The sequence below is a fragment of the Halichoeres trimaculatus genome, unplaced genomic scaffold, assembly GCF_033239565.1.
Source record: "Halichoeres trimaculatus isolate MK-OKI-2021-1 unplaced genomic scaffold, fHalTri1.1 fHalTri1_scaffold_23, whole genome shotgun sequence".
Taxonomy (NCBI): domain Eukaryota; kingdom Metazoa; phylum Chordata; class Actinopteri; order Labriformes; family Labridae; genus Halichoeres; species Halichoeres trimaculatus.
Window position 1 is genome coordinate 8,590,233 of NW_027437201.1, and position 27,374 is coordinate 8,617,606.

At 39.0% G+C, this 27,374-nt stretch overlaps 1 protein-coding gene across 1 annotated transcript in view; it reads right to left on the minus strand.

Moving 5' to 3' along the window:
* LOC141785460 (leucine-rich repeat-containing protein 51-like) overlaps positions 1-25,280 on the minus strand; it is a 49,151-nt gene extending 23,871 nt beyond the window's left edge. Inside the window, exons 1-3 of the mRNA XM_074663787.1 lie at positions 25,203-25,280; positions 25,041-25,089; positions 4,139-4,240 (exon numbers count right to left, since the gene is read on the minus strand). The gene's annotated coding sequence lies outside the window, so the exon portion shown is untranslated. The remainder of the gene's footprint in view (positions 1-4,138; positions 4,241-25,040; positions 25,090-25,202) is intronic.
* Positions 25,281-27,374: the final 2,094 nt, after the last annotated feature.

A 27,374-nucleotide genomic window follows, 5' to 3' on the forward strand; every position in this document is an offset into this window, starting at 1 on the left:
CAGAAAAAAAAAGAACAAAGAAGAGAGAGCTGCTGCAACAAGCTGCCACTTGAGCAGTATTTAGCAACAATGATTTTTTTTTTTTTTTGCAACACCTACAATAAATGAGAAAGGCGTTATTAGATGAGGGACAGAATGCTCAACAAGCAAGGTTGTATTAGGAGCTCCTTTTTCAAAGTTGCTGGTTGGCTTAGTGGTACTTTCAGCGTTACTTCATCCACAGTGACAATTCTTTATGGTTGTCACTGGTTTGGCTTTTGGCCTTGGCCATCTCCTGCAAAAAAAAACTAGAGCTTGTATTGTACTCCCAAAACCACTTGGGCAGTAATTAAGCTACTTTATATGGTACATGATTATTTAATTGCCTTTAAAATTTGTTTTCTAAAATCAACTCCAAATACCCATTTAATTTCATGGTCATTAATCATTGGTAGACAAAAGAGGATGTAGCAGAGCTGGGATGACTGCAAATGCTTTCTAACATGATATTTAAGTGAGATTAGATCGCTCTTTTGTTTGTGGTGGTTCCACAGGGTAATACTTTGTTTTGCTTTGTATTCCCAAAAAGCCTTATCCAGACTTCTGAGCACAATCAACATAATAATTAGCTCGAAAAACTTTATTCTCCCCGTGGTTTTGGGCTCAGGGGCGGTAGAGTGTACCAATTCCTGTCTTTTTCTTTACTGAGCTTTAATTAAGACAATGAGGATTAAGTGTCCTCCAATGACAACACCCAGAAGACTCATTCTACCTCAGCTGCACCCCACAACTCTCAAAAAGAAAAAGCTCCAAGACTGTTTGGTTTTAAGACTGAAATAAATTGGGCATTGCTTATTGATTATAGTTTCAGCACAGGGGGGGCTGAAATTCACAAGCTAATTGTCTTTTTTCTTTGTGTTTGGCTCACTGAAATACATCTGCATTATTATTTTAAATCACGTTCTTAACCCCATAGAGAACATAGCTGTAATTTTTCTTTGACAAAAATGACATTATGCAAAAGGTGTTGCATACATTTGTTGGCCCTTGGGACATAAAGGATTCTACATGTTGCCAGAATATGACTCCCAGCCCTTCCTTTAATCACAGCCTACACAACTTTAAAGGCAAAGTAAGAAAGATTCATTTGACATTCTGTTAAGATTTTTGGGTTCTTTCTTTTTAGAAGCTAACACAAATTCACCTCATGTTACTTTTCTCTGAGAGCTTGGATGGCAGAGCATGTTGGGAGTTTTATGGTAGCAGATTATCTGCTAATTGCTGTGAACTCTTGGCACTCTATTATTAAACCTCTGTTTGCTCGCCAGCCTCCAGGCCTCTAAATTGCTGCCCACATTTTTTTTTTTCCTCAGCAATTTAAAAATGGCAAATGGCAAAAAACAGCCAGGCCAGTCAGATCATCATGTTCTGGTGCCAACACCAGGAAAATAAACCCATCCACGAAGAATAATGACAGGAGAAAGGCCATTCGGGTCGGCTGTAGTAATTGAAAGCACAGAAAATATTGACTCTGAATTAGATTTTTTTGCTATGAATGGCAAAGGTTAAATGTCCAAAGCAACAGTACAGCACCTCCTGTTTTGACTTCCAGTCTCTTTCACCCAAAGGGGAAAGAACCAATATGAATGGCAACTCTAAATTGAATTAAAAAAAAGTTTAGTTGAATAATTGGTCTCTCTCTGATCTCCCTAACAGGAAATTGAAAAGAGAAGCTGCTTGAAATATGCCCTGCTGAGAGTCAGGTGTGATTTAATCACCAAAAACTTCAGCTGGATCCAATACAAAGAAGTGATTTTATTCTTAATGCCCTGGAACTTTTGCAATTTGTACACTCCTTAGAAAAAATCCGACATCTGTTGTTTATTTTTTTTAAAGCTAATTTTGTCTTGTGCCTAGATCAGGATTTTACCCCTCCTTCTGTCAACAGGTATCAATCCCTGTGAAACTTTCCCATTTAAATTTTAAAGACAACTAAACCTGCAGCGTGCTGTCAATGACTTTCTCTCTTGCAGTGGTTTCAAGCGTTAAAAACCTTTTGCAAGGCTAGTTACACTTCTTTTTGACAGTCTAATTTATTTTTGCAAGTCACAAAGAGGCCTTGGTAGAAATATTAGTCTGTTTTACGGCAAGTTAGAAACATCTCCAAGGAGCTATAAAAGACTCCTCTGAAGCCAAGAGAAAAGGGAATCACCTGCAATCAATATGCAATTTATGCTGACTATACACCGTCTGTTTTTCCTCTCTTAAAGCAACATTGTAAGTCCTACAGCCACTAGAATTTGAATAAAGTTTGAAATAAATTATCTCTTTAAACACATCCAAACTGACTGCAGCAATGTTTGCACAACAAATGTGCTGAGAAATGTTGTAAAACTTTTTTTGTTTATTGAGGTAATAATGATAACAAAAAGGCCAATATAAGGTATGGAATCCATCTAAGGTTCCATTTTTTAGACTCTATTGTTCACCTGTCCTGAGGTACAAATCATGCCAGAAGGTAAGTTTCACCTTGTCAAGTACATCAGTGTTGTGCTGGTGTTTAGGACCAAGTGGCAACCTCTGGTCTAAGAATATGAGACAATGCTGAAGTGCTAAAATCGGCTTTTTTTTAAGTGTCTGCTTGAGGCTGACTCCGGAAGTACAGGAAGTCACAAACACACCAAGCCAAAAAAGAGGGATTTTTTTAACAACCAAAGTTAACCTATTTACTGCCTGGTACAAAAAATGTCCCCTGTCTGAATCGTAAATTTCACCATTGGCACACACTGAATGGGGTGAATTTTTTTTCTGACTTGGCAGTTCAGAGGATATTAAGTCCCTACTGCTTGAATTAGTTAATAATTGTAAAAACAGATGGATTTTATGTTTTTTTTTTTTTTTTTTTTTTTTTCATTCTTACAGATGTTAAATTAAGTGGCGATTGTAAATTTGAGCATAGTACACACAATGGTTTTAACTAATTTTTAATGTATATATTTATATATATTTATATATGAGAAGTTCATCCCCTGACCAATATATTGTGACATGGTGGATCTGATACAATCTTTGGTTTGTGCAGAAAATGAATCAATAGGTAATGATGAGATACAATGGTCGTTTTCAGCTGAATCAAGACCTGATAGGGTATGTCGCAAATTTGCAACGACAGAATCGTGAGCTTGCCCAATGAGAGGCACAGCACAGGTCACGTGACCAACGGGCATCCTATAGCTGTACTTGAAGCCGCCATCACTTCCAATAAGGCTTCGATTTGCATCAAAATCTATTTCAGAAACAGACAGGTGACGTCAGGGAGACTACATCCATTAATTATACAGTCTATGTTCAGGACCTGATCAGAACTTAGACTTGAGTTCAGGTTTTGATATGCTGGACTCGTGGCTTCATTTGGAATCATTCACTGATGACTCAGACTTAAGCTTGGGCAAAAGCATTAACAGCATCAAGCTTAGTCTGCTCTTGCATCCATACAGTCAGCTACCATTGAAGCCCAGGAGTAAACAATTAAAAAATGCAAGACAGAAATTTTAAGTGTGTGTGTGTGTGTGTAACGTGGCAGAGTCAGCTGTGAGGCAGCGTTAGAGAAGACAGGGGAAATGTCAGCCCATCTGTCAACATGACATGTCCATCTCTGTCTGTCCTGGTCCCATTCACTCAGTTAATTCAGGACTCAAACATTCTTGCTTTTCTTTTCCTCTCCAGCATTAACTCTCACACACACTTCTTTTCCGGGTCCCTATCTACAACTTTAAATCTCCTGCTTCTCTATCGCTGCTCTTATCTCACTCGCACTTCCTCTTTGTTACTCTCTCTCCACATCGTTCCCTCTTTCTCCAATTTAACACAGACATCCATCTCGCTCGCGTGTCCCACACAGAGGAAACAATGAGATGCTCCGGATGCGGCTGCCCTTTAAAAATCTCCGTACCAAGCTGCTTTTTTTTCGGCTGAGAGGAGCGCTTTCCAAAGTTGAAAACAGCTGACCTTTTTCCAAAAAGCACGTAAAGCATCAACTGCTGTTTTTATCAGCTGGCTGATCACAACAGACAAAGGAGGAGGAGGAGGAGGATGGAGGATGGTGGCATCCTACAACAACAACAACTGGAGATAAACAGAGATTTTAAATTAAGCTCACCTGTTGAAACAGTTGTATGGTCTTGAGAGGTTTTTGGTATTCCCTGTGCTTCTACAAAACTGCAGAGGTTGAAACCAAAAACTTACTCATCAGTTGTTGATCCTGAAAAAGATTTAAAAAAGAGAAGAAAATGTAATAAGTTGCAGCAGAATAAAACGCTAGGAATTAAGAAGCATCAACTTTCCTCAGGTGTTGAAATTCCTGTCAGGTTCTGAGCTAAGCTGAGCAATTTGTTTGCTTTTGATGAGCTACTTAGCATGGATTGATAATATATATGCTAAACAGAGGAGTTAAACCAAACCCCCAGTAAAGTAAATAGATACACTTCCAAAAAGATGTGTTTTAAATGCATAAAAAAAGCTGTGACTGGTCGAGTGGAGCTGGTAAAGGTGATTGAACATCAGCCAGACTTCCATGTCCTGCATGAACTTACTCAAGCTTTATTGAAATTACAAAAAAAATATTTAGGTCTTGAAAAACAGACCCCAGTAATCAAATTTAGTATGCTGAGAATCTTAAGGTAATACCTTAATGCAGGGATGTCAAACTCGTGCCATGGAGGGCCAAGAGGCTGCAGGTTTTCTTTCCAACCAAAAACTCCACCAGCTGATTCCACTGATTACCTCACCTTCAAGCAGAGAGCAGGGACTAATCAGTGAAACCAGCTGGTGGAGGTCTTGGTTGGAAGGAAAACCTGCAGCCTCTTGGCCCTCCATGGCACGAGTTTGACATCCCTGCCTTAATGTCACATACACATATGTATCTTGTTCTGAATTTGTATGGTGTTGTGAAATGTTCATGTACCGATAACTTGAAAATCATTTAAACAGCGTTTGATTTATACAAAGATGACTCAATAAATGTTATTATTGAATAATAGAGTTCAAAACAGAAACATTTCTTGTTTACTTTTATTTGTTTGAATATCTTTGAAAATGTAATCAGTTCATTTATTTATTGACAAGAACACTGTCAGGGAAAACCCAGATGCACGACTTTCCAAAAATAAAAAAAAGAGCATGCAAGACCATATACTGTATTTAGAGTGGACAGCGTGGCTCCACCATTTACCATTGTATGGTTTTGAAGCCAAAATTCCCCCGTCACAGGCGCAGCTATCGATAGCAGTTGTGTAGCCAGAGTCTGTGTATTAGAGACTGTGAGGGATTCTGGGGGAATCCGAGTGGAGTCGAGTGACAGAAATGATGTATATATTTTTTGTCTTTCGAGAGTCTAATCACTTCTTCACTCAACCCCCAAACATATTTTACAACTGCCGAAAAAAATACACAAGAATGGCAGCTGTCATTCATCGTTAAACGTGAAGTAAAACCTCGTTTTTATCTTCTTATAACTAATGAAAACAAAACTTTTCAGAAAAAAAATAGGACTTGAATACAAGGCAGCTAAATGATATCTTCAAATCACCACAACAATCAGACGTAAGAAACATTTCTACGAGGTGTATTAATTCTTTCAAGTTTGACCACAGCCCATCTGGAATGACTGAAGAGCTGGATTCTTTTACCTATACTGCAGCCAGTCACCAGGGGGAGCAGTTTTTGTGGTGACCTCACTTAGAGCCGAGCAAGATGACGTCCATTTTTTTTTTTTTTTTTTTTTACAGTCCATTTGCAAGACTGGCAAAACTGGACAATAAAAGAACATAAAATCACAGCAGAGCTGGAAGAAGAAAAGACAAAAAACAAACTCTAGTTTTCCGGTCGCTACCCTAGTAGCGATTGGAAAAACTTGGCAAAAAATGGCTCATGGACGTGATGACAAGACAAGATGATCTGGCACAGGACAGGGGAAAGATGCAGACTTTAATACATGAGGTAAAGGGTCACAGGTGGAAACAATGAGGAGCGGGGATGACAGTCACAACAGCAGGAAAACACCAGGACAGGACATGATGTGACCCGAGAGGAGGAGAGACGTGAATATAAAATAGAACCTGACATGACAAATATGAAAGACAAGACTGATGACAAAATGTATGACTTAACATAACTGACAAGACATGACATTATATATATTCATATCTTTTTTTTCTGCTCCTTTTTTTCTCCCTTTCTTTTTAATTTTTTTTTATTTATTTTTTTTCTTTAGGAGCTTAGGCGTTCCTATTGTCATACCCCTTGTGGTGCATCTGGGAGTTTTCTGTCTCTTCCCTGTTTGTCTTCCCCCCACTCTCCAGGTGGTTTGAGCTGACTGAAGCACCTCAGTACTTCAGGCTTCCAGTCAGTCATTCTCCCACTACTATCACGCTGTTTGGCTCCCTGCTTCTCCCTCTGAGCACTCACTTCGGTTTGGTGAGATTGGTTCAGTTCTTTTAGTTTAGTCGCTGGATTTTGTTAATGCATCTTCTAACCCATTTTTTCTTACATGATCCAGCAATGCAGCAGTTTCTCTGAGCCTATGTCCACATTATTTAAGTGAAATTCATACCAAAAGACATACTTTTACATAATACATGTGCCTCTTTTTTCTTTTAATTAACTCCCTTTTTATTTGAAGGCCACACATTTTTGTGTCTTTTAGGACGCAGAATTTTACATAAGCATGTTTATGAACAAATTCCACACTTTTCATTCACCAAGGAAAGAATCAAAAAATATTAGGCGTTGGATAAAAAAGACAGTCTCAATCTGAGTGGACAAAATCAAAAGCCGCTGACTTGAATTTAAACTGGCTAACCTACACGGCATACTTTCTTTAATTAAAAACAGGACCAGTGCAATTCACCTGCCCAGGAGACAGCTGTCCTTGGGGTATTGTACACCCCCTCCACCTCCACCTCCTTCTTATGTCAGCTCATGTAGGCTGCCCTTTAAAGGGCCAGCAGCAACTTGGGTCAAAGGTCAAGTTGACTGAACTTTGTATTGAGTGCCTCCCACACCTGAGTGGAGCACATCTCTGCCAGAAGCACCTCCAGCTAACAGAGCGTTACGGCTCTCCTTACAAGAAAACAAGGGCTCGACCCACAAAGAGGATTTATTGCTTGGTGTGTGGGCGGCTGTGGTTGATGTTCCTGGAACGGAACTGAGCAGTGAGAAAAGAGGTTAAGTGCTGAATAATGGGTAAACCATGAAACCTCAGAAATGGCACGTTAAAGCCATGTCCTAGCATTTTGATCGTTTTCGGGACATATTTTCTTTTCTGTTTCTGTCAAATTAAAGGCAGTACAACACACCTGCGTGTCCACTAACATGTCTCCTTTTAACACGCTGAAGTGTGCTTCAACAGGGACATGAATTACAACTTTGAAAATTTATGGGGAAGATTGCTTGAAGTTTGAAAAAAGCTAGAGCGATACAGTGGGTGTCAAAATGATAAGCCCCAGACAATTGGACTCGATTCATAGAGACTCGACTGGCATCACAAATTTGATGACCCGCGACTCAACTTGAGGGTAAAAAACTTGAGACTCGACTTGACTTGGGACAAGCTGACTCGGACGACTGGTAGCATGTTCACCACACTATAAGTTCACACTTTTATTGATTGATTGATTGATTGGAGACAGGTGTGTAGCAAGATTACGAGCACGCAAGCAACCAATGGGCACACACAACAGAGTTGTTAGCTAATAATGGCGACTGCCCCCGAGCCTGTTGCCAGTTCTGCTGCTCCAAAAGTCGTGCAGGTTGCATCTAAAAAACTTCAACTCCAATGTAAAAAGGAGGAACCTGCAATCCAAGATATGTGATGCGAAAATAAATGAAAGAGAGAACAACATCCAACTTTATCCACCATTTAAAGACTGCACACGAAGCCAAGGAAGTGAAACCAAGCTAACATCATAAGAAGTGTGTGAGCGTGTGCATGTGTGTGTGGTGATATGTTTGTTGATCCTGTTTTGAATATTGTTGCTAATAATAAGACAAACAATTTCACTCACCACTGTCGTGAACGTTGATACATTAGCCTATGTGACTGTGTTATTACCCTTGCCCGTTGAGTATGTTCTTTGCCTATGAAAGGGCGCCATTGAACCAAATGCAGAAATAGAATAAACCCTGTATCATGCAAGTGGAATAACAAACTCTGCTACACAAGCGCGTCTTCAGTATGAAATATTTAAGATTCATTTGGGTATCTCATGTGTAAAAATCCCTATCTGACAGTTTTGGCAGTCACGTTTGACAATCTGAGAAAACAAAATACAATAAGTGAAGAATGACTAGCAGCAGTTGTAGCATCAGAAAATTAAGTGAAAAAAATATCCTTAAAAAAACGCCTTTCCATACCAGACTGTAAAAGTGCATGACAGTGTAGGACATAAGGAGACAGAGAAAGTCTGGAGCATCAGTGATATCAGATGTGGAAGATGACATCTATTTTGGTACATGTTGGAACCAAAAGGTGAATTTTTTATTCCTCTTTGCCCTTTAGGAGTAAAAGTAGATGAGAGATATTCACTGATCTTCATACTCCATCTTTCCGCCATGCACAAGGCAGACATGCTGAAGCACAAAAGAATATGCAAGGACATGAACCTCGCACACGCTTACACACAATGAGACGCAAGCCTGCAGACTCAAACCACGTCTGGTTTCAGCGAGTTGTCACATTCTAACTGAAAGTCAATTTTACACTTGCTTAGCTGCATAATATGAAGTCATGTTGACAACCACACAATGCAACTCTGCTTTTAGAGGGTTAGGAGAGAGTAACACAAGGACTAAGACAGGGAGGGGGGTTAAGAAGTGACTTTTGGAGTAAAGTGATGTTAAGAAAATTTGTTGCATATTTCTTTAACAAGTCAAAGTTTGTAATAAGCTGTATCTTTTAAAGGTCCCATATTATGCTCATTTTCTGCAGTTTAATATGGATCATTGATGTCTTCATGAAATTGTAGTAACATGTTTTGGTCCAAAAAGCCAATAAATTAAGCACAGCAGCATTGTTTCCAGGCACTCATAGCCCCTCTGTTCAGAACATTCTGATTTAGTGGGCGTGACCTTCATATGTAAATGAGCCACCACTAATACCGCCCCGCTCTTCAGCATCACTGGGAGCGGCTCCATGTAACCATGACTACTGAGCTCTGAGTGCACAATGTTTAGAAAACAGCGACGCTCGATAACCGTACCATTACAGGCTAAAACAACAGGCTAACCGCAGCTAAAGTTAGCATCCTGAAGCTAACACAGAGATTTAAAATACTCACATTTCCAGGGTCCGAGGTTTGTTGGCGGATGGTTGGTAATGCGCCTGGATTCAGGACCAGTCTATTCGCTAGCCCTCTGTTGTACTGTCCAAAGTTGGAAAAGCAGTCAGCCATGAAGTGACTAGCACACACATGCACAGTTTTACTGAGTGTAGCTGGAACATTTCCTTGATAAATGAACTCTAGCCACTTAGTCTTGTCTTCTTCCAAGATGGGAAGCTTGTGCATGGAACTATGTGGCTGTTTACAGCCAAAAACAGAGCAGTGATGGCCCTACAACTTCAGCATTCTTCTCCCCGCTGCTGGAGAGATTTTTCAAATTCGGGTCAGACTTTCTCCTGATTGGTCAAAAAAGGGAATCGCTGACGTCCGCAAATCCCCAAAATCCAAACAGATCGTTTTAGGTCAGGATTTTACATTCACAAGCACTACTAAATACAGGTTTTGTCATTAAATATCACATTTTGTTGGCTAGGAGGAAAGCCAAAGACCCACAAATTTCACTAAAAGACTAAATAAAGTGATTTTTGCACAATATGGGACCTTTAAAGCCTGAATGTAAGAAAGTTTCACACTTTTCAAATATTGCCTTCATTTCGAGCCCTAATTTTCATGCACATATTGTTTTTTAAAGTCATGTTTAGATTTAATCAAACCTTCCTTATTGGTTTGTTTGGTTGTTTAGCCGTACAGTATATTCATAATGGAGTAATTCCTTTTCTAGTAGCACAGATTGCATTCCCACACTGGGCAATCATAGTCTCCAGGCATGCATGTTACACAGCGTAATGTCATCTATATTGATACCAGCCCTGCTGTTAACAGTTGATTGTCTTTACACTGTGCCAGAGCAGATTTATGACTAATGCAGACTGAAATGAACTTTTCCCTCTGAGGCTGATTCACTTATAAGAAAAAAAAGGGTAGATGGAGGATATTTCTATATTTCTTTCAGTGAAGAAGGCTGATGCATCCACAAAAAGAAGCAAGGACAACACCTGCTTCTTTCGAGTTCAGATACTTCCACATGGCTGAAAAGGGAATATAAAACAACAAAAAACGAAGTTTTAAGTGTAAACGAACATCTGTCTCCCAAGTGCTGTGTTTTGCTGTTTGATATGAATGCCAGCATTGGCCGTGTGCTCTTGGCTGAGTCAAGTGTCATTGAACACAACTTCCACTCCAAACAGCAGCACTCATGAACACCTGTTACCCTGTGCCCCCTGCCCCCAACCGGATACACAATCTGCTAACCTTGGAGGTTTTTTTTTTTCATTTCAAAATCCTGAAGCGTATTAAGGAAGAGGTCACAGCTGATGTGACTCTAAAAGGTTTGTCTCTTACCTTGGCTCCTAGTCATCCACTGCAGTTTACATCCAGCTAAACATAGTTTTGTTTTATTTTGATCCTTACTTGTTCTTTTTCCAAATTTTGTTCTGAAGAGATGAGTGGAACCAACCAACCAACCAATAAAAATACCCAGGAAATGAGGTCTCTCTGAAAAGGCTGCTCCCTGGATCAAAGAAACAGAAAATGCCCTTTCCACCTTATTAGGTACACCTGACTGCTTTTAACACAAGCATCTAATCAGCCAATTACATAGCAGGGGCATGTGGACATGGGGAAGTTCAAACTGAGCATCAGAATAAGGAAGAAAGGTGATTTAAGAAGTGACTTTGAACATAGCAGGGTTGTTGTTGCCAGGTAATCTAGTCTGAGGATTTCAGCAATAGCTGATCTACTGGGATTTTCACACATAACCATTTCTCGGGTTTATTGGGAATTTTCTGAAAAAGAGGAAGAAAGTGGAAGTTTTCTGGGCAAAAATACTCTGTTGATGCCAAAGGAGAGGAGAACATCCAGACTTGTCTATAGTGACAGAAAGGAAACAATAACATCCTTTTTAACCACTCGTTACATCCAAGGTGTGCAGAAGATCTCTGAAAAGCTGGGCTACAGCTTTAGAAGACCACACTGTGCCACTTCTCTTGGATAAGAACAAGAGTCTGGGCTATAATCCACACAAGATCACCAAAAAAGAACAAGAGAAGCTTTGAAGAGTGTTGCCTGGTCTGATGAGTCTGGATTTCTGCTCCACATTCGGATGGCAGGGTCAGAATTTGGCGTCAACAACATGAAAGCATGGATCCATCCTGCTTTGTATCAACAGTCCAGGCTGCTGCTGCTGGTGTAATGGCGTTGGGGGAGATTTCCTTGGCACACTTTAAACATGCCAACAAGTTCCCTGTTCCCTCCAACGGCCCCCACTGTCACCAGATCTCAATCCAGCTTCTTTAGGAACAAGTGGTGGAACAGGAGATTCTCATCATGGATGTTCAGCCACAAATCTGCAGCAATTGTGTGATGCTAGCATGTGAACATGGATGAAATCTTTGAGGAATGTTCTAACAACTTTTTGAATTTTTGCCATGTAGAATGATGACAGTTTTGGAGGTAGATAAGGGGTCCCACCCCGTACTATCAAAGTCTAAATAAAAAAGTGGCCAGCAATTTTTCACCCTGTGGGCCCCAAAACAGGGTTCTTGCTACAGGTGGGCAAATCGATCCAAATATTGATAATATTGATACCAGTGTTGGTATTAATATCAAATGATACAAGTGTAAAAAGAATGATACTCTAGTCTAATTTTTTCTCCTGCATGCGCTGACTGCTGCTGTTTTATAAAAGTGGTAAACTGACTGTGTCTACTCTCTCTCTGCTTCCTTAAAGCTCTACCTCAAAAAATGATTTTGTTTTCATTTCTTTTCAAGTTATAATTTTTTACTTTGTTTAAGAAAAAACCGAAGTGCGCTAAAGGAAAAAAATGTTCCTTGATTTTTGAAATGTTTCAATAAACAGCTCTACTTGAAAAAGTTTGAATTTTTTTGTAACATTTGTTTTGGTGTAAAAATTCTTTATGTTTTATTATGTAAAAAAAATGAGTGCAATAACGGGAGAACTTTTATCAATTTTTATATTGTAATCTTCCACTTTGTACGTCAAAAAAGATTTTCTTTTAATTTTACCTTAAAGTGATAACTTTTTGTACCCTATTTTCTTAAGAATTCTTCACATAACAATGTTTTGGGAAAATTGTTTTGTTTCTGTTTTATTGTTTCTAATTATAAATGTTTGTCACGACACTAAAGTATTTTGTGGTCACCTTTAAACTTTGCCCAAATTCTGTCCTAGGTTTAAACAACATAATCCAAAGAAAAAATCACAAAAACACCTAAAGGTCAGCAGTTTGATGATACATAAACCTACCTTAGATATTAAAAAGTATCAGTATCCGTGCAATTATCAGTATCGGTATGAGTATCGGTGTACTGGTCCATACCAAAATTCCTAGTATCACCCACCTCTAGTTCTTGCCTCCTGCAGTGGGATTACACCAACAGGCAAAGCTGTGATATCGTCATTGAGAAGGCTCGGTCGTCTCTCAGAACAGATCAAACATTTTCTGTTTGAAAGGTTTTATTTACAGTTCAACACCGATTGTTACATTTTTACAACCATGGATAAAATCTGAAACCGTAAATTGTTTTGGATTTTGGGAGGAATTCTGTGACCCCATCAGTCAAACAGACGTATGAGGTTTCAATTACTTTTTTACTTTTACCTACCTGACTGATTCATCAATAAGACACAAGGCAAGTTCTTTCTGACACTTATTTTCCCCTTTTGCAGGGAACAGTCATGAGCATCCGCCGTGAGTTGTTGGGTAATTAGCTTCAGCAGCAGGCCACACACCTTCAACTGTGCTGTCGAAAGTTGCCATTTATTGCTAATTGCTGCAGTCTTTTTTGAAAACAACCACACCTTTTGCATAAAACATGGGGTGAGGGTTGCATTTGCTGTTGACAGGGCTCTTAATTAAAGAAACTGAGTTTATTTGGCCTCACTGCACAAATATACCCAGTTTTTAATCAGACACAAAGAAGATAGCTGGGCTGAGCATTCAATGGCATCAGATGTTAACAAAGCTGCAGTGCTGTCTGATCTCAGGTTTACAGCTCTTACCTGTGGGTTCATGAATAAGTGGATGCAATATTACATCTGCAGGATTCAGAAACTGAAAATTAATTTAATGCATTTATGCATCACATATTGAGGAAACTGTTCAGCCACTACATAAATAAAAGGTATGTGACCTTTCTCTTTTGTCTGTGTTTCTACAACCTTAAGCATTATTTCATAAAGCCAGAACGTATAGGTGAGGAAAGGAGAAGTTAGTTCAACAAAGAGGCTTTTAAACTGTAAAGTTCAGCCTGTCTCTTTGTCACAGTTGCGTTCTTCTGTGGTTCACTCATTATGGCTTCTGCATATATTTGTCTAACAGCAGAAACACTTGCTCCAGCAGCTCTGACAGAAACATTAGCACTCTTACAAAGATGTTATAGCGTTGGTGCCTCATACTCACACACACACACACACACACACACACACACACACACACACACACACACACACACACACACACACAAACACACACACACACACACACACACACACACACACACACACACACACACACACACACACACACACACACACTTGCATAAGCCCACACACTTGCCTAGGCTGTAAGAGTAATCCCCAGTGAGTCATTCTGTGTGTGTGTGAGGGAAAGAATCAAACTTCAAACTATGGGCTTTAACTTTTACTTTCCACCTGAATTCCTTAGATTCAGAGAAGAACAAGAAGGGCTCGAAGAGTTTCCTTTACTGTCTGTCTGTCTGTCTGCTTCTCTTACAGGCAAACTAACACAAAAAGCCCAGTTTGCGATAATCATCACTCCCTTCGCCATTAAACTGGTTAGTTCGGATCCCCATCTGTTTGCATTCCCCTGTTTAAACAGATAATACCGACACACTGTGACACAAACAGCCTGACTCTGCTCCTCTCTGCGTACTGACGGGCTGACCTCCTGATGGGCAGCGTTTGATCCGGTCTTATTGAGGGGAACAGACGAGGACAGAGACTGTTTCCAGCTGAAGAGACAACAAAGCTGACTTTAGCAAAGAAATGCGAGATTTGGAAAGCAATCAAAGCTGAATGTGTGTGAATACAACATTCGTACACATACTCATGCAAAAGACCAAATAAACTGCTGACATTGGTGACAAAGACAAGGCTTACTGCTGTGATAACTAAACATTTTCTGCAGCCCTCGAAAAGTTCCCAGACAAAACAAATGGTGCACAATGTGGGTGTAGAAGTGCAAATACTCTCTGTGAACTATTTTGTATTGAAACTATAATATAAAAGATTCAACTTAGCTCAAAAAGGCCTTGAAGGAAAAATCTCAAAACTTACTTTGCAAGCACTGGTAAATGTTGGTTTAAATATGATGTTTGTAAAGCAGCTTTATTATTATAGCATGTATAATACAGCCAGTGGACTACCAAAGTACAGTAAAACAGGCAGAAACAGTAAAAGCATAAACAATAAAGACACAAAAAAGGTAACTATACTCCACCAGAAGGTAAACTGAACAAGTGCGTTTTAAGTTGTGTTTTAAAAGTGGAGAGGCTTTCCACGATACTCAGATCTCTTGATTTTGTGGAGGATCAAGGAAAATCTAAGCCCACCTAAGGGTTCCAGAGGGCTGACGTAACTTGATAAGGTCAGAAAATATTCTAGTACCATCCCATCCAGAGAGAGATAAAAACAAATGGAAGAATCTTAAAATCGATCCTGTACGTAACCAGAAGCCAGTGGAGTCAAGAAGGCACTGGAGTTATGTGCTGGTGTTTCTTTGTCCCAGTTAGGAGATGCGCTTCAGTTCTGACTGGTCAATGCCAACACAGGAAATTACAATAATCTAAACAAGATGCAACTAGAAAAGCACTCAGAGAGCGCAGACTTTTGCCAAGCATAATGTGATTGTCACCAACACTTTAGTGCGACTTTAATGTTATACTCCCTTTGAGCAGACTATCTGCTACAATTTGTTGTTAGTTGCAGGTTTGTATGATGATTTTTTTTTATATGATTCATATTCTGGATCTTAGTATCCAGAATATTGCCAGGACCTGGATCATACTTTTACATCTGTCAGAAATTATGGAGACCTTGTGTTGTATTGTTTTGCAAAGCAGTCCGACTGGATCCAGACGGTGTTACAGATCACCTCCACAATTTAATCACTTCTTCCTCAATCCATTTGGAACATTTCCTGAAAATTTCATGAAGACCTGTATGTTTATTTTTGATTTATGTTGTTCACAGATGAACAGACAAACTCTCCTAAAAACATAACCTCCTTGGTGGAAGTGGTAAAAGTAGGGATGTTTGATACCACTTTTCGTCTGACCGATACCAGTACAAGTACTCTGTCTTGGGTATCCACCAATACCGAGTACTGATACCACAGGTACTTTTGATACATAAAATTTAGATTAACAGTGACAGCTCATTTTGAATAAAAACAGCACAGCCACTCTGACATTAAGTCCAAAATAGAACACAAACAAATGGGTCTGAGTTTCCGCCTTTTTTTAGTAAACATATATAAAAATACAATATTAAAAGTGCACAATAAAACTAATGACTGTCAGAGTTTAAGTATTTTTTAAAGTTAACTGAAGCGCAAAACTCTCCATGGTTTATTTATGTCTGAACAGGACCTGACACATATTTCTTGAGGTGTTAAACCACAGCAATGCAGCGCTAACTACTGGTGAGGAGGATTTGCTCAAAGCAAAATTTTCTTGCCTTGAGCATCGGCTGCTGGTATCGGCAGCCTTTACGAGTACCAATACCTTGAAAAAAGGCTGGTATTGGCTCAATACCTATACCTGGTATTGGTACTCGCCCATCCCTAAATAAAAGCATGAAAAACTTTTTCAAGGTCTTTCTGTCTCAGATAAACCATAGACTTTTAAATTCCATACATGGAAGTAGTCTTTGTGGTGTCACTCTTCTGAATTTAGTTTCAAATGCTATCGTCACTGGGAGCTCTGCTGTAAATGCTAAACTTAACCCTAGCTTATGTCAGATGATGTAAGTTAAAGAGGTGGGTTTTCAGCCCCTTTGCTAACAGCTAAAGGGTGCCCATCTGCCAATCTGTGAAAGAAATGAGCTATTCAGCCTGAAGTCATTTTTTGAACCAGGCCATAAACACGTTTTAATTCTACATTAAAACTCAGCTTGATGTAGCTTGCTATGTATGTGTTTTCTGATTCTTCTGGAGCCAGCTTCAAGTGGATGCTCAAGAACTGCTTTCAGCACCCTTACATTGATACGGGCCAGAGTTTGCTGCTTGCTAAAAAGCTTATTTATATGAGATGACTTATAGTTTATCTTATTACATTTACAAAGTGTTTGCTCAACACTGTAGAACAAAAAACTTTGAGTTCAACTTTTCGACCACTGCTGTGCTCATTGATGTCACTTCTCAGCCAATCAACATCAAGAAAGGCTTAGGCCAATATAAACTTCACCAAAATAGAGGAGACACCAATCATGCCAGTCAGTGACAATCATAGGCTCATAGTCTTCCAGAAAATTGCTCTGCATCTGCTTGAAAAGCCCCCCTAAACTATCTCAAATTGTTCCCAGTTGAGTTTGAAATAAGCCTTGAAATGGGCATCATGCAAATGCAACTCTTTTACCATTCAGAGATATTCTACCTGTCGTATCCTCACATGCACCCAGACTTATTTTTTTCCTGCAGTTTCAGTCTCCGAGCATGTTTGTGTGTCTACTTTGTCTCTAAGTATTGATGTCTATTTTACAGTGTTATATCATGTGCCTCATTTCCCCAAAGCCCAACCAGGGGCAAGGACTACAAATTAGCCATGTCTTGAAGTCTTATACACACTGCATCAGGAGCACTTTAATTAGATGCTACGAAGCCAACATTTATTGTCCCTGTCAAATATATTGATAAATAAATAAAAAGCTATTATTAAGCATAGAAAGCAATTTAAAACAGGCTTAATGGTTGCAAACAAGGGGAAGCTAAAGTTCATGGAGGTAGCTTTTGTAACCTTAAAGGGATTGTAAAACACTCTGAAATTGAGGTTGTGAGTGCTGCTGACTAAAAAAAATCCCTATGGATGCAGACCTTAAGAGGGTTGGAAAGCCAAATTGTGAGTGCAGATTTTGATATATGCTAACAAGAGCTAACATATGATAAGGTGATAAAGTAACTTCCCCATGAGAAAGAGCTGGCTCACACACTTATTGGATGGTCTATTAGCATAATAAACTGCACAGAAGCAATAAGTTAGCACGCAGCAGAAAGGATAACTGTAACAAATGGCAAAGGTCCATTTAATATTGTAAAGAGAATAAATAACAGCGCTTCTTCAAAGCTCCTTTTTCAAACCATAAGTATTTGACAGCCACTTCCCAGAAGCCCTTATGTAATCAAAGTCTTTTTTGTTAGCGCTGCCTTTCAGCGCTCTCCTCAAATGAGAGTTTTTCTCTCCAAATAAAAAACCTTTGAAACAAGATAAGGAGCATATGACAAATAGTCTTCCAGGACACATGGCAATGGGAAACAAAGACTCATTGTGTCCTGGTTTTACATTGTTGGTTCATTTGTTTGATATAATAGAAAGTTAAAAGAGTCTTTGACTGGAGTTTTCTCCCGTGAAAGAGAAGTTCCTCTGAGTGTTGAGTTCAATTACAGTCCTATTAACTGCCCTATTTGCTTGTTTGTGAGAAAACTATAGGAAAAACTGACTACTGTCAGTTAAATCTCAGTCTGTAGATGAAAGTACAGTCTCCCATGAAGGAGCAGGTGTGCAAGACTCTTGTTTATCTAAACTTTGATATCTAGATCCAGCTCTGTCGCTATGAGGAAGTGTTTTTTGGGGTATTCTCTGACCTGTACCGGGACCTATGACGAAAGATGATGAACACATTGAAAAGGTGAACCCATCAGCAATACTTGACAAAACTTATTAATAATTTGTAATGTATATCAACAATTAAAAGGTAATTACCTCCACCAAGGAGCTTGTGTTTTTGGGAGAGTTTGTCTGTCTGTTTGTCTTGGAACAACGTAACTCAAAAAGTAATGAACAGATCTCCATGAAATTTTCAGGAAATGTGTAAAATTGGATAAGGAAGACTTGATTAAATTTTGGAATTGATCCCAATCACTGTCTGGATCCAGGACTTTTCTAAAGGATATTTTATCATTGTGAGATAGGGCTGTTTTCACCATATGTGTATATAACTCTGTGATAAAAGGTTGGATTGCTTTGCAAAACAATACAAGACAAGGTCACCATCATTCCTGACAGATGTAAACGTATGATCCAGATCCTGGCAATATTCTGGATACTAAGATCCAGAATATGAAATATGTACTGGGTCATCATAATTTTCAACACTGCCAGGTAACAAATTATCGTACAAACCTGCAACTAACACCAAATTGTAGCAGACAGTCTGCTGAAAGGGAGTATAACATTAAAGTAGGACTAAAGTGTTGCGTCACAATCACAATATGATTGGTGGACTCCTTATACCCGCTTCCCACTGTCTGGTCAGCCCTCTGGAGGCCTGCAGGGGACAGAGATTTGGGCAGACCTTGGTGTTTGAGGCCTGTCCCCCTTCAAAGAATAATGTACAAGTTAGAAGATCCTTATGTAATGACCTCATCATTTCAGCAAGTCTCATGAGGATCTGGTGTTATTTTAAAAACAGGCTGTTTTGAGCTGTTTACAGACAGACACCAACATATAAATGACATGTTAGCATGTAAGTTATGACTGTCGTTACTTTATATCAATGTAAACATTTGTGGGAGAAGAGGGTAAGAACATAATATCCCCTCTTTCAGCATAACATTAAGGTGTGTGTTGCACAAAATTTAGTTTTTGACAATATTCTTTTCCAAAAAGGTGCTAAACTCTCACAGTTTGTTTGATCTTTGTGCAAAGAAGCAAAGAAGTCCATGGCTCAGAGTTGAATTTGATTGCGTTCTGATTTCCAGGGCTTGTGACTCATCTTGGACTGGAGCAGTGATGACTCAGACTTGGTTTCAGACTTCAGCACTATCTGCATTTGGTCTGAAGATGAAGAGTAGGACTCTGACTTTTGATTGATAAAGACTGTTTATAACTTTGATACATTTTTATGGATAAGGCTTAAAAAAAATGCTTCAGTCACCACCAGGATGGCAGGTGTGTTTGTTTCCAGTCACACCAAATGTAACTCAAAGTCTGTCACTCTGTTTATGGAGTTTTCCCAAACTTTGTTGCTGTCCTTTACAAAAAAAGGAGACTGTAAGGAGGTCGGATATTTCTGGAACTGATAAAAGACTTTTTCCCCCATTAAAAAACACTGGTTCAGAGTATTAACAGCCAAGGATGGTCAAAGGCAGACCAGACGCAGGCACTGAGGAGAACTTCAAGGACGGTAATACTTGATTATATAGCAAAAATACTGATTTTGACTTTTTTGGCAGTCAGCTCTTATCCAGGGTGACTTTAAATGACTATGCAGGTCGGCACTCCGCATCTTGCTCAAGGACATTTTGACAGGACGCACGGCTGTTGATGTGCACACTGTCTGCCTCCGAGATTGAATCTGTAACCTCACAGTAATGGGATGGTCTCACTAACCGCTAATCTGCTCCGCCACCTGAGAAAAAGAGACGGCAGAGATGGAAAGACAGAGAAATATGAGAGATGGGTAAAAAGAAACAAAGGAGATGGGAGGGGAAATAGACGGACGGACGGGGGAAAAGGATGATAACAGGGCAGGGGAGGAGACAGTGAGACAAACAGAGTATGAGTGATAGTGATAGTGAAGAGTGAATGAATACAGAGGAAGGAGGGGTGGACAGGGAGTGATTGAAATGGCAGAGCGAGTGATGAAAATGACTAAAAAAGAGGAAGATCCACACTGAGAAAGAGAGAAATGTGCTGGAAAGAGAGGTGGAAAGAGATGAATTGATTTAAGAACTGCAGAGGTCACATTCACAACAGATTCCCTTAATCTGCCCCCTCTGTCACTACTTCTATTTTAAATACTCATCAGCCATTGGTCAGGGAGCAGGAAGTGGTGAAGCTGAACCCTTTCGCCCTCCATTTCCTCAATGACAAATTTGGGTGTCCTTCGATTCCACTTCCTCTCTGTCTCACTTACCGCCAGCGCTGTCACATATTCTCATTAGTCACCATGGCAGCTAAAATGACTGTGTGTAGATCTGTGTGTGTGTGTGTGTGTGTGTGTGTGTATGTGTGTGTTTTTGGGTGAGTCACAGACATGAAAAAAGGGATGGAAGCGTGAGGATGTGTGTGAAAAGGAGAGGGGAATTATGCATGAAGAAAATGATGCATGAGTGCGTGAGGTGGAGTTTGCGTGTAATAGATGATGTGTGTGTTTCTGTGTGTCTTCATGTACCAGCGTGTCTAAATATGTGTAACAGTGTAGGTATCTGTATTTGCACAAGGCAAGGGCAAATAAATGTTGACATTTCCTTCCCCATCCAGTTCTCTTTCACAGTGCTTTTCAGGCGACTTATCTTTTAACGCGAGTAATACAAATAAAACAACTTTTAACAGTGGAATGGGGTCTCACTTCTGCCTTTCAGAGCTGCTTTGGGGCCCAGCAGCTCCTTTTTGCCATACTGTTTAAAAATTAAAATTCTAACAGAAAGTTGTGATTTTGTCACAGTGTCAACAGGCAGAAGTGAAACATGCCACACTCTTTTCTGCTATGATTTGTGTGATTGGGTTGTCTCCGTCATCGCTTTTGTTATTAAAGTTTATGGACTGATCCAAATCAGAATCTGGTATTTAGTACATCAGGGTGATAGCCTGAAAAGCGGTTGCTGTACTTAGAAATAATACTGAAAGAAAAGGTATTATACTTTCTCATGTTTAACCCTGTAACGCCTGACCCATTAAAAACATTAGCCAGAAAATTCATTTTTTTGGAACATAGATATTTCTGAACCCTTTTTCTAAGTCTTTTTTTTTTGGCTTTTCATGCCTTAAATTGGAGAAGATAGGACAGTGGATAGAGACCGACACAGGGTGAGAGTGGGGAATGACATGTGGGAAACAGGCTGCAGGCCGGACTCAAACCTGGGCCACCCGCTCACAGTCCAACCTTATAGGGTGCGACCTAGACCACGAGGCCATCTGCGCCCCAGTTTTGGAAACCTTTTAACAAAATCCACAATAAATATCACTATATCATTTTGTTAATGATGTGGTTTTTGTATCACGTTTGACAAATTGGGTGGTTTTTGCAACTTTTATAGTAAAGTTTTCAGTTAAAATGCGTTTTTTATTTTCAAAAATGACTAACAATAAGGATAATTTCCTAACCACAACTTTTTTTAAATTAGCTATGATTTTCCTGAAAAAACAAATGTGTGGAGGATTTCATGAGAGTGGCCATTATGAAAAAGGCTGAAATACAGCTTCAGCTGTTTGTAGTGGAATAATAATCCTCAAGGGGGTAGAAAACATTTTTTTATTTATAAATTTTTGTAACAGTTCTTTGAGGAAGCTACTTATCATGTTGGTGAGATAGAGGCCTTTGAAACTCAGGTATCAAATATGATTCTCTTGGCGATATAGGGTTAAACATTGATTTAAAGTAAAAGTGCTAGATGTCTGTTGTAAATGTGGGCAGATTCTAAATCTGTCAGTAAACCACTCCAGATGACCAGCCAATCAAATGAAAGGGGGTTTATGGTGAGGGAGCTTTAAAGACACACTTTTGAGCTGCAAATATTGTTAAGCTACCAAAGCACAATACCTCCACTTTAAAGTTGCTGTGAGGACTGTGAGGATAAAGACTCCATTTCCCATGAGCACAATCACCCACTGTCACTTCAGTTTGTTATTTCTGTGATAATGATACGAGCAAAACACAAACTTTTTTAAGCTTACGTTAATGGAGAAATGTTTCTAAAATGTTTGCGCACCTACAGGCTAAGTATGAACAATTAATTAATCTTTTGATTATAAGTTAACGTATAGGCTAGCTAATTTTACTTCACTATTATCAGTAACTGTACTTTGAGGATTAGTAACTTTCTGTGCTATCCACCCTGGTAAACAGAATATTTTGGGTTTATTTATCTCGGCTCTACCAAATAGGAGACATCTGCAGAATTTCCAAAGTTAATGTCAGTGATTTTACATCGCCTTCCAAAATGGCAGGTGCTTGTCAGAGAGAAATAGAACATCAGCTTACACAGTGATGAGGCTGACTTCAAACAGTCTGGACTGTGCATCTGTGCAGATTACTGTCAGCACTCAATAGCAAAGCAGAGAAAACAAATAGTGAATGTAAGCATCTGCCAGTACAGTTGGAGATGAGCCTTGACTATCTGCACAAAGCCAATGCTGTCCTTCAGGAGGAGGTAAACTGGGAGCAGACGGGACTGAAGGCATGGTAGAGCTGGGAAAGAGTCTTTTCCCAGTGTGAAGCAAAGAGGGAACGAAAGTGATTACATTAGTGGACATGTAAAATTCATCTTCCCTCTGCACTCTAAAGACTGGCCAGATTTAATTGGCTGGTAAAATTGAATACATATTGGTTAAGTGTCTTGCTGACTTTAATGCGTGACCTTCCTTTACAAATAAATTAGTTCATTTTGAATCAAGAATTATGAAATACTTTAAATTGGGCAATATTGATTTCAGCTTTGGTTTGCAACAAGCAAATCTCTGAAACTTTACCTGAATATAGGATAGTTGTTTTCATTTTCAAACCACTTCAACCTGATCTATCACTAAGATGTTACCCAGAATAATTGTAATTCTCAAATCAAAAAAGCAAATCCAACTGATTAAATGTCTGACTTGACACCTAAAGTGTCTGAAAATGTGTCTTCACAAACCTGATAAAGTTAAGTTTCTGATAAAGTTATTTTTATGGAGTACATATTTTTCTACTGCAATTATTATTTAAGGTTTATGGAGCAGATGGTGAGTTCCAGATATTTTGAATTTGTTAAAAAATAGAGTTGTGTTTTTTTCCCCCTTCATTAAAAACAGAGCCTGGAAAGTTTAATCCTTGGCCTCGAGCACTTGTAGTCCCAAAGGGGCCCAATAATATGCATTTTTCACTCACACCTTGCATACAAGATCAACAAGTTCTATTTGTTAAAGAAATTGCCACATTTGGTGTGAGAATTACAGAAAAGAAAAGCAGAATAACAGTGGTAAGGATCAGGACATAAAACTTCTGGATTCCAAATTCACTTCTTTAACACTGGTAACTAAAACTACACCTATAACTTGAGTTAAAGACAGTCATATACATGTAGCATCATAGCTCAGTTTCTCTAGAAAAGCAGCATTTTTGCCCATCACATCATCTTTGTCCTCAAAAATATAAGTTCTTTTGAGGAAATGTGAAGTTAGACACAATATCCTCTTTCTTCAACAACAGCCTCTCCAAGATCTGGGTTAATATGAGCCAAAGCATTGGGATAAAAGTCAAAGGATCTTTGCTAAATCTCAGCCTAAAATGAGGTGAAAAGTTGAAAAGGCCCTATGGATATATAACGACAAAGAAACGTTGCATTTCTCTGACACCCACCCGTACAGTTTCACCTCTATTTCTGTGATAACGTAACAGCAGAGGTCAGAGATAAAGAGAGCAGAGGGAGATAACTTTGAAAGGACAGCAAGGAGACTCAAGATCCAGGAGTGTGTGAAAGATGAAAGACTGTATGACTGATCCACTTTTCACTTTGGGAACAACAGAATGAATTATTTCAGGAAATGCTTTATCAATGTTCAGATTGGCTCATTTAAGTAAAAGGCAAAAAGGAGCAGATCCTGTTAGTTCCACGCCAACACTATTAAGACCAACAAGTCTGGTTCTGTCTGAGGTTTCTGCCTAGACTCCTTGCTCTTACAACCACTGACTCAGAATTCATTTTTTGAATTCTAAACTCTAAAAATACAATTATCAGTTTCCATTGATACTGAAACTTAGTCATATTTTTGTTTAAAACACTACTTTCTACATCTTAGTGCAAAAAATTAAGACATGACATTAAAAAAATGTAAAATGGTCAACCTTTTTTTTTTTTTTTCAGTGTGTCTTTTCTGGCCTCATACATTTGAAACTCATCATGGTTTGGACATCCAGCCTTGATACTTAACAACTATGTTTAAAACATGGGAAACATCAGCACCTCTTTGAGTCATATCACCACGTCAACAGCAATCAACCTGGAGAGGATGGCTAGTGTTACCGAGTGACCTCTGGCTAAGCCATGTCCCTCCACTCACTCAAACAATCAACATTCAGTGACAGGCACCGTGGCAAGGAACAGAGTAAGAGACTGATCACAGGAAGCCATTGATGATTTTTGAAGACAGAAAGATCAAAATCATATAGAAGTTATCAAAGGGGTCTAAACCACCCATTAAAGGGATATATTAATCATTGTTCAGAAGATTAACAAAAAGTTTCGGTTATAAGCCAAAATTTAGAGGTCCCAGTGTAAATGTGATGAGCTGCACTTAAATGTCATCACCATCTCAGACATCAAGACAAAGGGTCAGAATTGTTGTACACATTGACGAACAATTGCCAAAGAACAAAGACTAGAACAGAATAGGCCAATGAACCCCCGACAAACAAAGTAACATGATGAACAACGCAGCTACGAGCTAATGTTAGGCTAAGTTTAGCTTACATTAGAGATGTCAAATAAAACTTTATATTTCTCTCCAGCAAAGTCAAAATATTTCACCTTAAGCAAAATGTCAGCTTACCTTTGAACAGATGCGTACATCCTTGTTCAGGTCATGAATCCCAGGAAAACTAGAAAGGAGGACCCAGATGGAGATAAAACAAAATTATTATATTAACTAAACTCAAAATTCAAAAACTCAAAAAACTCTAACAAAAGAAACAAAACACTCCAGGAAACTCACTGGAAGCATAAACACGGGAAGCACTCGAGACGGTGACAGCCTCAATGAACCAACAGAGAACACATGGAACACAGACACTATACAGACAGGGGAGTGATCAATACAGGTGTGAATCAAGACACAGGTGAAACACATGAGGATCAATCAACAAGGAGGGAAATGCAAGGGCAACCAAACCAAACACAGGGAAACTCAAGACAGCGACTAAATACATTTAAGACACCGAAAAACTAGAAAATAATCACAAAAAGACATACACATGACAAGAACCAAATCAAATCACAAGGAACGACAAACTAAAGACAAAAACAAGAGACAGAGAACACTCAACAAGAATAATCCTGACACAAGATTTATTCATGTTGAGTTGATGTGGTCTCCTGCACAACTTTTTCTTGGTTGAGTCGGGTTTAGGAAAAGACAAAAATACATCCTGCCGCCCAGCCTCTTAGGGGTTGCATGTACCCCATGGACACTGATTGAACATTTTAAAACTTAAAATCTCAGAATAACCTTAGAAAACATATTTTCTGCAATGCATTTCAATTGACTTACAGGTAGAGAATGTTCCAGTGTATGGGAATGGCTATATGAACTGTGATTGGCTCATTGCATTTGAGGGGTGGACATAGCTGTAGGTCAAATCAGCTTTCCCATTTTTTTTTCGTAGTTCTTAATAAAAAAAAGTTGTCTAACCCATAATCCTAAGCATGATCTTGGCCACTTGGGGACTTTACTCACTAAGCCAAAGAACATCTAACATCACTGTTAATGATTTTTATTTTTTTATGACCTTGTCTTGTACATTTTCAAATAGTATAAATGAATCTATCCAAGTCTGAGTGGCAGTGCTTAATTTTCATTTCAAGGTTTAAATTATCCTGAAGGCCGGATGAAGAAAGAACATTTCCAGGAAGAAGTGCACATGTGGACAAAGTGTTACACAACCAAGGTCACGGTCATTATCATAAAAAGAAAAAGTATAGACAACTCAAACTCAAAGATAATTTTCTAGCAGTGCTCAGTTTAATAAAGTACGTTTGACGGACCAAATGTACAAATGGAAACCGAGCACTAAACTCTGTTAGTAAAACTTTACAGGAAAACTTATCTCAACTAAAGAAAGTTAGACAGAGACATATACACATCTAAGGCCACAACACTGTCTTTTTAATGATGTTTCACCCATTAAACTTTAAGGAGCCCTTGAGAAAAAAGTTCTTACTAACTTGTACAAAACCTCTGAAAAGTAAATCCCCTTTTCGGCTTTCCCTCAACTCTTCTCTCATCATCCCCCGCCCTTTGTACCTTTTTCTTTCCTTGTCAGTCAGATCTGCTCCTGTCAATCTCCGACATCTCGGTTCTCTCTGTTCTAACATCCTGGTCCAGTCAGCGACCTCTTCTTGTTTCCTTCTTCTTCCTCTCAGGCATCCTGTACTTTATCTCCATCTCCCACTTCTTTCTTACCCTCTTCTTTTAAAGTTTTTTGTTCTCTTGTCTTTTCTTTTCTAACAAAAAAGTTCAATAAATGAAAATGTACAGTTGTGTTTTCTGAGTTCAAACTCTGATCCAGCAATTAGAGCCAGCTGCATGGTTTTCATTTGAGGTAAGAGTATGTCCCACCTCCAGCTCTGGCTGTTCTTCACTGCATGAAATATTGAAGTACAATGAGTCATGGTTTGAAATGAAGTTTTTGTATCTGTTGAAAGTTTCTGTTTTTAGTGGCTATACTGAATACAATTTCCCATAAGTTTTCAACCATGACTGAAGGTCAAAAGCTGAGGGAGGTAGCCTAATAAGACATAACAAGTGAAGCTGCTCGTTCAGAATTGGCCGTTAAAATAAACAAAGCACACAGAGAGGCACATAGTGTAGGGATCAGAAGGATCAAACAACAGATTGAAGTGTAAAAAACATAATACTGGGATTATTTTGAATATGTATAACCAATTAAGTTACACACACACATGTGCAGTGCTATACTGCAGATCTACAGTTACATTTAACAGATGCTTTTGTCTAAAGTGACATGCAACACAAGCAAGGATTTAAACAGAAGGAAAACCAAGGTAGTGCAAAAAAAAGTGTGAGATGTTACTTGGCTGCAGGTGCTGCCATTTAGTGCAAGAATTTTTAATAATGTAGAATAATCTAGCCAACTAGCCACAATTA